Below are 13,421 nucleotides of genomic sequence, written 5' to 3' on the forward strand. Positions count from 1 at the left end.
TAGAGTATTTTGAAAATATGCTATATAGCTAAGTCTTAAAAGACCTTATTTAATGATGGTATTGGCCTAAGTGCTGACATTTTTTTTTCTGAAAAATAAGCAACTTTAGAATAAAAAAAGACATGATGAAGTACCATTATTATGGATGTATTATTTGTTCATATGTTGTATTTTAATAGTATAGTTGAAAGTAAAAATATCTATAATGGTTGCAGATATGTCATCCTTTAAACAATGTCCCTGCTTTATATTTATTCTATTGAGAATTTGTTTAGGGGTTAGTTAATGAATATAAATGATCAGTCAGATATAATACAGCTGATGTCAATTTATTTAAATCAGTGACTGATACTATAATGTATAGAACCCTGGGCATTCATGTTAGAATAAAGGTAGCTGTACTCTAAGTTAAATTCCTGAAGTTTCGTTAAAACTACATTTAAAATGATCCAAAACCCTTGCTTCATTGTGATAAGATTAAAGGCATACTCATTCCCTGGAGGGTAAATGGAATAACCATCATTGAATTACATCACCTGTAACTCATTCCAGGCTTAAGCTGGCTGGCACCTTTCTCTCCTGAAACACATGGTCAAGTGCAAAAGAATGGATTTCTGCTAGGAAGGGGAAATAGGACATGGATGAACAATAAACTATGCCTGTTGGAAAGAGCATGAGAAAGAGATGAAAAGTATATGTGCTATTGAGGTTGTCAAGAAATTGCCTCAACACCTCTAAAGCTTTTTTCTCTTTCACACACACACACACCCCTGCACAATCTTATGCATGTTGTCTATATTCACAAAAGGTAATTTTTTCATATTCCTTAAGTAGGTGTATATATCCATTGCTCTTTGCAAGCACATTAAGGTGACCAAGTTTGGGATTTATTCAACAGCGGACTAGCTCTGCTTTCCCAGCCTAAAGGAGCTCTTGTCCTTTAATGGTGCTATGACTTTTTTTTTTTAATTTTTTTTAATGAAAATATTTTTTTTCTGTTTTTTTATTCTTATATATTTTTTTTAATTTTTTATTTTTTATAAACATATATTTTTATACCCAGGGGTACAGGTCTGTGAATCACCAGGTTTACACACTTCACAGCACTCACCAAAGCACACACCCTCCCCAATGTCCATAATCCCACCCCCTTCTCCCAAACCCCCTCCCCCCAGCAACCCTTTTGCAACTCTAAGGTGCCACATAAAGATCTCATTTTATACTCCAGTGTTAGAATTGCTATGGTCTGGACACCAAAATATTAACTATTTGGGATTTTTTCCAACTTTATCCCTAGTTTTCCTCAGACTGAAGATAAAGATAGATTACATCTGAGGAAAATATCTCACTTTGCTAATGCATTCATCTGTTCTGATAAGCTCTCACTGGATGTTTTTCACTCCAATCCACTGTTAAAATAGTATCAATTTATCTCACGCTTCACATACCCGACTTTATTTTACAGGTGGAGTTTTCTCTAGAATGGTTGAACTACTCTGTAGAGTCATACAGGGTAAAATTCCCGACCCATGCTGTCCTGTGCACTTGTGCCTCCATTAGAGACAATCAGGCCGAGCCATAATTTTGACTAATATTGTTGGCTTGAAGACATGCAGGTCTACTTTTTCATCCTAACGGACCTGGAAGAAGGGAGAAGAGAAGCAATTTTTGGTTTGATGAGGTGCCTAGCTGACACTTAGGCCTGGATTTCTAAAATGTCCTGAAGCTAAATTCAGAAGAAATGGAGTTGATTTTTGGTGGGTCCCGCTGCCTTTTGAATGGCACTTTATCCACTGCTATTGGTTTTGATAGGGCTATTATATAACCTGTTATTATTAAGTTCTATAACCTTGGGCTGTCAGTGATTGTGAACTTTCTCTTGATAACTGGTTCAGATGCTTTTTAGCCTTTTGGTTCTGGGGCAGACTCAGGATAATACTATTCATAAGGTTCTGCTTTATCAATTTGGACTAATTGCTCTGAATTGCAATTAAAATTTATTTGGACATGAGAGAGGCTTGTACATTCCTAAATGTCCAGTTAAGGCCATTTATTAATGGTTAAAATGTCATAGGATGCCAAGAGCAAACAAGAAGAAGATGAATATCTCCTCTCCTGGTAACATTTTCTTCACCTTCCTGTCCTATCATATAGATTAATGTGTTGTTTTGGGAAAGGACTGAAATTGGATAATACTCTGAAAGGCTGAGTTGAGGATAAAAGGGTTTCTTGGAACCCATATGTCTTCATAAAAAATGTTGACTTTTGAGACAGGCTGAGGTGTAGCATTGTCTGTTTGGCGGATAGCTCATAGGCTGCGAGAGGACAATAAAATCTCCAAGGTTACTCCAATCCAGATTGATCTTTGCTTTCATTTAAGTTGCCTTAGAATCACAAGTACACAGGCAGTGGTGACAGAGGAATCACAGTGTGATATGGAAAATAGAGCTGAAGCAAAAACCAGCTTAGCTACAAATTAAAGCAAATAATATAAATACTGAGCAGAAAACACCTACATTTCTTTTGTCTTCATAGTGAAGAGCTTGGAGTCAGTGGGAAATGAGATAAGATCTTAATACATGAGGGTAGCTTGATGAAGTTTGTTACAACTGAATTATAAAGTGACAGCTAGATAGAAAAGTTGGCAACATATGGAATAATGGCAAGATAATCTGCATTAAATGGAGAAAGTCAAGTGTGAATAATAAATAACAAATGAAGAAACAAAGAAGGCAAAAGCTGGCCTGGGTGAAGCTCAGAGGGGAGATTGTATTTCCATTTTGTGCTGCAAAATTTCAAAGATCAAATAGAATAAGTATTCAGGGCTGAACCATACAGCTCTAAAAAGGGTCGTTGGCTAAAAGTGACTGGATGGCAATTTATTATTTTATTTTATTTTTAAATATTTACTTATTTTTTGCTGTCTATCATTTAAAAAAAAAGATTTTATTTATTTATTTGACAGAGAGAGATCATAAGCAGGCAGAAAGGCAGGCAGAAAGAGAGGGGGGAAGCAGGCTCCCTGCTGAGCAGAGAGCCTGATGTGGGCTTGATCCCAGGACCCTGAGATCACGACCTGAGCCAAAGGCAGAATATTTAACCCACTGAGCCACCCAGGCACCCCTACTATCTTATCATTTCAGAAAGCATGAGAAGTAAAACTATTTCAAACAGAGTTCTAAATGTTGTGGGAGAAAGGAGAATTGACCAAAATAAGGACATTTTGATGGAGGAAGGAAAATGCTAAAGAAAAAACGAATCTGTAAGAGAAATCTGGAGGCATAGGACAGTTCATTGAGAATCTAATAGTGTTAGTATAGCATTGCTTATGAGTTGGTTTGGATGCCTTTAGCTATAACTAATATAAAAACTAATTTCAACTGCCTTTTAAAATTAGAGTCCTTATTGCGTCACAAATTTGGTAGTCCAGTGGTAGGTCTTCAGTAACATAACTCAGTTTTACCTCTTAGATATTCTTAAATCTTTAAGAGAGAGGCAAGATGGAGTTAGTGAATATAGCTTTGTATTCATGCAGCCAGCCCACAGGGAAAAAACTATCTCCTGAGATCAAGGCATGGTATCTAAGAAATCTCCAGAAAACAGAAACAAAAACAAACTTCTTCTCAGGTCTCATTGGACACCACTGCCCCACATAAACACCCCAAATGCGTGCAGGATGGGATTAATACAAAATCAGCCAGATCTACCCTAGAGCTGAATTCCCTGGACTCACATGTGAGAGACAATAAATAAACAAATTTGTAGTAACTTGGAGCAGTTGCATTCTATTGTGATGATAGACAGCTCTAAAATCTCAGAAACTTAAAGGAACAGGTGTTTCTCACTTTGTATCTCCGTATCATTTTGGTGTCCTCACTCAGAGTCAGGCTAAACGAGCATTTGGAAGAGTCTAAAGTGAGCTGCTTTGGCTTAAGCTATTTTAAAACTAATTTAAAACCTTTCCATCAAACCTCTTGAGGGGCACTTGGGTGGCTCAGTCGGTTAAGCAACTTTGACTGCCTTCACTCAGGTCATGATCCCGGGATCCTGGGATTGATTCCCGAGTTGTGCTCGCTGCTCAGGGGAGAGCCTGCTTCTCCGTGTCCTTCTGCCTTCTACTCTGCCTACTTGTGCTATCTCTCTGTTCAATAAATAAACAAAATCTTAAAAAAAAAAAAAAAAACCAACCATCTTGACCTTTTGTAGTCTATGTTTACCTCTATTCCTTGTCCTGGGCAACAAACTGATTTGTTTTTATTACTGTAGATAATTTAATTTTTCTTAAATTTTATATAAATGAAATAGAAATTTTTTTATTTACCTTTGAGTAATTTTCTGCTTTTGCGTGTTTTGAATAAAGCTGTTATAAACATTTGTATACAAGTTTTTGTATGGACATGTGCTTTCTTTCCTCATATATAAATATTACATAAATATTTTAATTTTGTTTTAAACATTCATATGTATCTAAAGGAAATTAGAAGTAAAATACTTTAATGCTTATTCAGATATTTACAGTTTATAACACTTTTCATCTCTTCCTGGAGACCTAAGTTTCCCTCAGGTATTATTTAACTTTAGCATAAAGAATATCCTAAAGTTCATTCTTTTTACTTTTCCTTCCTTCCTCCCTCCCTTCCTTTTTCTTCGTTCCTTCCTTCCTTCTTTCCCTTTCTTTCTTCTCCCTCTCTCTTTCTCTATTTCAGTGAAGTTTGTTAGAGATAGGTTTGAATTTTATTTTACTGGGAGATATATTTATTTGTCTTTGATTCATTAAGGATATTTTTGATGGGTATGGATTTCTGGGGTTTCAGATTTAAGATTTTTTCCACCGCTTTCTAGTTTTCCCTAGTTTATGTTGAAAGTCCATAATAATTCACATCTTCGATTCCCTGAAGTGTTGATTTCGTTGGCTGCTTTCAAGATTTTTTTTTTTTTTTTCAGTTGTTTGACTACACAGAGCGGAGGTTTGAGTTTCTTTGTATGTACATGGTTTGGATTTCTTCGGTAGATAAATCTGTTTTTCACCAAATTTGGGGCTTTTTCCACCATTATTTGTTCGACTGTATTTTTCATTCTCACTTTTTTCTCTTCTCTCTTTCTATGACTCAAATTACATCCATGTCAGATTTTGCATCTGTCCCTAGGTCCCTGAAGTTCTCTTTATTTTTTCTATTTTTTTTTTTAAATTTTTTATTTTTATAAACATATATTTTTATCCCCAGGGGTACAGGTCTATTTTTTAATTGGATATTTCCTAATGATCTATATGCGAGTATTTTTGCCCCTCTGACATCTCTATTTTACTTTTAAACTTATCTATTTTTATTTTTTAATTTTTAATTTTAGACCCTATATTTTAAACAATAAAATTTGGTCTATTTTAAAATTTTCTATTTCTCACTGAAAAAATCTTATCTTTCTGTTCATTAGAAGTATATATTCCTATGCCCTATTGAATATAGTGGTCATAGTTTTAATAGCTGTTTTTAAGATTTTGCATGATGATTTCAACCCTTGGATCATATCCAGGTTTTCTCTTTGTTTGTTTGTTTGTTTGTTTTTCTTAAGAATAGGTAACATTCTTTTCTTCATGTTTAAAATAATTTGCAAAATTGTTTCTTTAAAATTGTAATTACTATTCTGTGGAGACACTGGATTCTGTTATATTTCTTCAAAAATGTGATGTTTTTATCAGAAGGTAATTTTCCTGTATTCAATCAGAAAAGTCTATTTTGTTTTTGAAAATCTAGGAGAGTTAAAATTTTTGTTTCTTATCTTAGATTTACATATAAATTGATTTGAGTTTTGCTGATCATTCATAAATCAAAGATTAGACAAAGACTTGAATGAAGTTTATTCTTAGAATCAGAATTGCCCTTATTTTCTTCTCTTTGCTTTTTACTTCTAATTTCCCTTTTACTTCTCATTGTTAATGGTTGCTCTAAGCTCTGTCCTTTAGATTTTCAGGCCAGAAACATTTTGGGCTTTCTCTCAGGATTTTGGCTTCCTTTTGCTTTCTCATGACTGGTATACCCTCAGTGTAAAGCCATTCAAATGGGGACTTATTGAGCTGTAGTCCTTTCTTTTAAGTTTTGACTTTTCAAAAAAATTGTCTACTTTAAGACACCTGGGTGGCTCAGTTGGTTAAGCATTTGCCTTTGGTTCAGGTCATGATTTCAGGGTCCTGGAATCAAGCCCATCATTGGGCTCCTTGCTCAGCAGTGAGTCTGTTTCTCCTTCTCTCTCTGCCCCTCCGCTGCTTGCTCTCTCTCTCTCTAAAAAATAAATAAAATCTTTAAAAAATTTGCCTGCTTTATTCCATTCTTTAGAGCTTTTAGCTGTTTTTTTCTTTTAGTATTTAGTCCAGGTTTTATAGCTGTCATCTATCATTATCTATCTATCTATCATCTATCTATCATCTACCTATTTATCATCTATCTATCATCTATCTATCTATCCATCTATCTATCTATCTTTTGGGAGCTTACTCCACTATACCAAAGTAAGAAATTTTCTCTTGCTTTTGAGGTTTCTGTTTGAAAATAGAACAAGTGAATTCTACTCTATTTCTTTGATTAAATGAAGCCATATGGCCATACATATCTCCAAGAAGGAAGGGATTGTAATACCACAATATATCCCTAGATGAGAGACTCTGAATATTTTTAAATAGTCTTGAAGACTACAGACTACCACATCTCAGAATTATGGGAAGGAGTAGAGGAATTCGCACTAAACTATTACTCAAGAGATCCACTTTATGATATGTCCAACAAAATGATAGATGAAGTGATTTGGCAAAAGGTTAAACAGGGTGGTCAAGGATATTTTAGTCTTCATGTGTGAAATATCAATTTTGTACAAATAGAACATATTCATGTACTGCTTGTATAAAAAATCATTAATTTTTAAAGATAAATTTGACTACTTAGGGGAAAGATCAAAAGGCAAATGACTATATATATGTGTATATGTACATATATATATAATACTCTTTCTTAAATCTTATGATTAGCAATGTGTTCTTATTCTTTCAATAAACAAGGGAAAGAATAATATCTAAGTGATTATGGTAATTACTATAAAATAAATTTTTATTGCTGCAGACATCCTAAAGGCCTTTATTTAGAAGAGACTCTTCAAAGAATTTAACTAAGATATATTGCAGTTGTAATTTAGAAATTATTAGTATAATTGAGTATAAAGGCCAAAGTTTAATTGCCTAGTAGTTATTAAATAACTATTTGGGTCTCCAAAAATAATATAAATATTATTCAGTAATTTATAAAATATATAACCTAATACTTAAACCTTAATAAATATTTATAACCTAATACATATTTATGCTTTAATAGGATATCATATGCAAAATCTGTAATTAGAAATATAAATGTCATTATTAGGTAAAACAAATTTAGTTCATTAGTCTTGTATTATTTCAACAATATAACTTTGTAAGTAGAAAAAATCAGCAACTTTAAAAATACCAGGTTTGTCCATATTAAACAAAAGGCAACTAGTTCTTTTTCATAAGAAGACATTGATCTTGTGTAATTTCTAATGTTTTCATTAAAATAATGATGACCTTTATTCCACCCAAAATGCAAATTATGTCAATTCAAATACATAAATTTAGTCTATGTAGTTTCCCAGCTTCAACATATATATATATCTATTTCACTAATTCTGAATGATAAATTCAATACAAAAATTAAATCTCAGGCTGAGATTTTTCTGAACTGAGGTTTTCAAAATTTGCAAATCATATGGGTATGACATAGGATTCTATTGTTTATTATTTGCTTTTCCTTGGTGTCCAGTGAGATTGTCTATATTTTCATATATTTTTTTTGTAAATGGAACTATATGAATTATCTGGTCTCATCTTCTGTCCATTTTTCTATTGAATTGGTTGTTGCTTAATGATTTGTAGGGATTCTTAGTTTAGTCTGGATATTAACAATTTGTCGGCTATCTCTTCTGTTATTAGTTTCATGCACTGTGCATATCATTTTACTTCATGCTCTTTGATAAACTCTATCATTTTATTGTATTCAATTTAATTTAGCATACTTTACCTTCACAGATTGTTTTTCTATATCTTATTAATGAAATTTTTTAAAGATTTTCTTCTATAACTTTTCCTAAATTTCTAAAAGTTTTTCTTTCTCATTGGGTATTAAATGCACACAGGATTTGTTTTTTTGTGGGCTTTGAGTAAAGGAGCTATTGTTTTTTCTTTGGATAGTCAATTGTGTAAGTGACATTTCTTGAACCTGTATATCCTTATTTCTTCCTTGACTAGGGATATTACCTCAGGCATATGCCAAGTATTCATATATCTTACATATGAGTTTTGAGATTACATTATCTTATCTTTTTCATTCTTGGAAAAAATTTTTTTTTAAAGATTTTATTTATTTATTTGACAGAGAGAAATCACAAGTAGATAGAGAGGCAGGCAGAGAGAGAGAGAGGGAAGCAGGCTCCCTGCTGAGCAGAGAGCCCGATGCGGGACTCGATCCCAGGACCCTGAGATCATGACCTGAGCCGAAGGCAGCGGCTCAACCCACTGAGCCACCCAGGCGCCCCTCTTGGAAAACATTTTGAAGGGAAATGTACCTTCTGGTATTTACACTTTAGTGTAACCCTTCCCTTGAACATGAGATGTATTTAATAGCTCCTAGTAAGTAGAAAACAGCAAAACTTATTAGGTTATTAAAAAAAAAGGCCAGTGCCTTCTCTCTTGGGCACTCTTTCTCACTCTCAGATCCTTCATTCAAGGAAAAGCAATCTGTATGTTGTGAGCAGCCTTTTGGAGATGCCCTAAGGATCGCTCCACTGCATTGAGTGGAATAACTTTTTAAAAACAATTTTATTTTGAAAGAAGGATGTTGATTTTAGGCACCAAAAGGAATGGACTTTGTTGGTCAAATTTTATTGTTTTTTCTCCTCAAAGTCCCAACCTATGTTCAGGGAATTTCCATGCCTCATGGATTTAGTCAATGTCAGTGAAGGGCTCTTACTATGAACTAAGAAAATCCCCCCCAAACCCAAACCAAAAACGTGCCATTCTATCCTCCTCCCTGCTAGGCATAGATATTTAACCTAGATGAAACAAATCGAATGCAGTCATTTTGAATTGTGCAATAGGAGTTAACGTACAGAACAACAAAAAATTTAAAAACATATAAACAAACACTAATCAACCAGCCAACCAACCAACCAAATAAACTAATCCAGAGACTGCATAGCTTCCTTTCATGTCACAGTGGTTATTGCAGCTGCCCAGCTTCTGGAATCTGCAGGGGCAGGGTTAAGGGCAGAGTTTCAGAAAGAGGCATTCCTCAGACCTGTGTTGGAAGTGTAAGCCATGATACTTAGTGCTAGTGGCAGAGAGGTACTCACTAGGCCACTTGTATGCCATCCTTTAGGGTATTGTTTCTCTTTGCCATTAAACCTGGTTCTCACCTCATATACTTTAAAAATTTCTCTCTCTTTTTTTCCTTTCTTTCTCCCCCCCCCTTTTTTTTTAGATAATCACAAAGTAACAAAAAGTCCTTAAACATTTTAGGATTTATTTTCCTTGCACATTTTGAAGAAATGGGCATTTTCTAAATAACTAAGTCTAACCACCAAGCTATAAAACTCGCATTGAGATATCACTAGTGTCTCCTCTTGTGTCTCATTCAAGTTTCACCCATTGTCCTGATCTTTTGCAGAAAAAGAACCCAACCAGAATTTCATGCTGCATTTATTTGACATTTCTCTTCCATTATCTCCAATCCGGGATAGTTCCTCAGTCTTTTCTTGAATTTTATGACTTTGACATTTTTCAATTAACTGGTTATTCTGTAGAAATGTCCCTCAATATTGCTTTGTCTGTTTCTTTATGATTAGATTCAGGCTATATCTATTTCTCAGGATACTGCTGACATGATATCCTGAGAAAGATACATATATGTGTTTTTGTCATTCCACCCTATTTGGTGGCTTATAATTTCAATGTGTTCTATTACTGGTGAGGTTAAATTTGATCACTGAATAAGGTGATCAAATGTCTGCTAGGTATTATGAAGTTATTCTATTACCTTTTGAAATGAGTAAGTAAATGGAGAAGTCCTTTGGAACTTTGAGAATATCCTTTTTTTGATCCTTTGTTTTTCTTTTTATTTATTTATTTATTAAATTTAATATGGACATATAGATTCCTATTTTATTTGATGAGTTTTAAGCCTATACTTTTATTCACTTTGACACTCAAATTATCTCTGATTTGGCCATATTTCATTAATGATGAAATATGATTCCCTTACAATTTAAACATTTCCTTTCTTTCTGGCATAAGAAGGTAGTTCAAACTAATCAGGCACTTTCCCGGCTCTAACCTTGGAATTAACTTTTTCTTTAATGAGACCTCATTCCCTTTCATGAAAATTTAGACACCAATATTTGGGAATTAGATATCCTCATTGCTATTGTCATGTGGATAACAGGTGATGAGAAATCTGGTTCCCATTATTCTCCATATATTAATTAAAAAATATCAGTCTCTATAGATTTAGCCTTCTCACTGCCACCACAACTTAATTCCTAACCACAGAACATACACCTCCTCACTATGCTTGGATTCCAACACTCCATCCTGAGTTGTCTACTTTATAGATGCCCTCTACACTTTATGTTGTCTCCAAAATCATAAATTTGGACACTTATGCCCACATGGACTCCCTTCTTTTTCTACTCAGGCTCTAAACCTACATTGGGTTAATTCTGATATCCTCTACCACTCCTGCATTACTCTTGTTCTCATCTTATTGACACTTTGGTAACTCACGCAGGTCACCCCCTTGCAGTGCAGCCCTCCTTACCCTGCTCCTGCCAGAGCTCCATCTCTCCTCTACAGAGTTGCTCTCTTCACTCTGTTCAGGTTACAGACCCTACTAAGCCTCTCTCCCAAGCCAATGCCCACCTCACCCCACTTTGACAATTTTCTTTAGGTCCCTCCTCAGCTCCCAGGAATGAATTTTGGAATGGTTTGTTCGGAAAGAAAAAGAAGGGATAGAAATAAAAGAGGTAAAGGGTAAAAGACTTAATATACTGTTAGCAAATTACTCTTTTGCTAAATCAACCAGAGTTTGTTTGTTTTTTTTTTTTTTTTTTTTCATTACAACTAAGAACACTGACTGAAACACACTGTAAGAAAAGACTTTTCAGGGGACGACTTTTGTGGAAAATGTATAAAACTGCTGAACGTATAAGCCAAGTCTCTCTACTATATTTTATGTTCTAAAATTCACCTATTGCCTCTTTTATAAGAAATGAAAAGAAAGAAATTTAAGTCAATGGAAAACAAGTATTGAAGCAGTAGCATGATAAAACAGTCAGGGATAAATAGAAAAATAATTCCAGAGGAAGCAAAGTGCAAGAAAAAGAAGAGAACTTTCAAAAAAAAAATGACTGATTTGTGATCGTGGTGACAATTTGAGAGAATGTTGTATACATAAAACCAGAACAGGCTGCTAAGAGAGAGAGAGCGAAAGCAAGCCACTACCTAGGACTTTACCCAGAATAGGTAACAGGTCTTTGCTTTCTGATCAGCTAAATATTTCTAGAATTCATATTATTTTATTCCTACCTAATAGAAGGAGATATGACAATGATCAAGTCCTCCTCTTGGAGCATATGTATACTCTCTTTTTACATATACATTTTTTTACATCTATAATGTTCTTTTCATAAAAATGATTTGGCTTAGTGAAAAGAATATGAACTTTGGAGCCTGGAGTCTGACTGACTGGGTTTGAACCTGCACTCTGTGATGGTTGTGTGACCTAGCAAGTAACTTAACCTCTCACTGTGACTTAGAGTCTTTGTGTAGAATGGGGATGATCACAGAATTGAAAGGATGCTTAAAAGGCAATATGAGAAAAGCACTCAAATGAATACCTAGCATACGATGAGTTGTGTCTTAGTATCATAACAATATTAATTTACATATGTATTTTATGTACACACCCAATACTATACTTTGCTCTGTACATTTATACACACAACAATATTTCTTAAAAGATTAACTAAAAATTAACATGAATTAAAGTTTAATATTTTATTACTCCATGCTGGAGACCATCTTGCACAAGCCCTGGGATGAGGGTCATTTGAAATCAGTGATCTAGAGCGGCAGCATATAGGAATCTAGCGAGATCACCACTAAGGGATTCTGAGAATTGAATAGGAACAGGTTTAAAATCAAGGCAGGAGCTCTCCACCAAGTATAAACCACCAGTACCAAGGAGGACCTGGACCTGGATTGGTTTCTTTTATGCTATATATTTCCCATCATGAGAGGGACAAATAATCAGGCTTGGCTCATTTGTGGCATATAGTTGGACGTAAGAGGAGGGCCTATCAGGAATGAGGAGTAAAGATGTAGAAAGGAGGAAATTTTCTGGTAAAAGAAATTCAATTGGCAGATCTGACTTTGAAGTGATAGCTAATGATTTATCTCATTGAATACTCATGGAAATCCTTTAAGATTGATATTATTTTTCCTATGTTTATGGGTGAGATAGTTTAAATATTTTTCCAAGGTGGCACAGCTAATAGAGATCTGTGCTAAAGATATGGTTTGAATTCAATTTTTCTACTCCTAAGGTAACTTCATCACATCCAACACTAACTTCCCTGTTGTTTAGGTTAGAGTAATCTCTTTTTCTCTCTCTCAACACACACACATACACACACACATACAAACACACACCTCATAATAATTTTACTTTGAGGCAAACAACCTGAGCTTTTAATGGAAAATAATGTTAGAAACAGTTTTAAATTACATTTGTTTAGTGTATCATCTCTCTCACAAATCTGTGAATTCTTTTGGTTTCAAATGATAGTCACTTGTTAAAGGAAAGGCTGATCATGTAGAAGGAGATATGTTCTTCTTCTATATTTTATATGGTTATTCTTTTATATTCCAAGATAAGTATGGTAATTATTAATTTTTCAGTCAATAAAATTGTTATTCATGTTTCTCTTTTGTATGTCAAAGTGCATTTTTAATTTATAAGCATCAAACCACTATAATCTGTTTTTCTACCTACACAGTGTCAATAAGATTTCATTTCTGGCCTTGCAAATGGAAAGCACAGCTTCACTAATTGGTTGGATGAAACAGCAGCTCCACTATCTCAGGTATTTGTTAATCTCTTTTCATTCCACTGAAGGTCAGGAATATGTACACACATGCAAATGCATTTGTCACAGTGAGAAAATAGATAGGATAAAGTGATGTAGTCATTAGAAACAGTGAATATTGACAGTCTAATAAAAAGTTACTAGTAAATATTTCATATCACCTTCAAACAATAGTCATATTAACTGAACTTAGAACAGTGAATAATGTCTTCACAACT

General features: G+C 34.1%; 1 long non-coding RNA gene across 1 annotated transcript in view; it reads left to right on the forward strand.

Annotated features, from left to right (window-relative positions):
* LOC132014572 (uncharacterized) overlaps positions 1-13,200 on the forward strand; it is a 362,056-nt gene extending 348,856 nt beyond the window's left edge. Inside the window, exon 3 of the long non-coding RNA XR_009403323.1 lies at positions 13,114-13,200. This is a non-coding gene — a long non-coding RNA (uncharacterized LOC132014572). The remainder of the gene's footprint in view (positions 1-13,113) is intronic.
* Positions 13,201-13,421: the final 221 nt, after the last annotated feature.

The sequence above is a fragment of the Mustela nigripes genome, chromosome 1 (assembly GCF_022355385.1).
Source record: "Mustela nigripes isolate SB6536 chromosome 1, MUSNIG.SB6536, whole genome shotgun sequence".
Classification (NCBI taxonomy): domain Eukaryota; kingdom Metazoa; phylum Chordata; class Mammalia; order Carnivora; family Mustelidae; genus Mustela; species Mustela nigripes.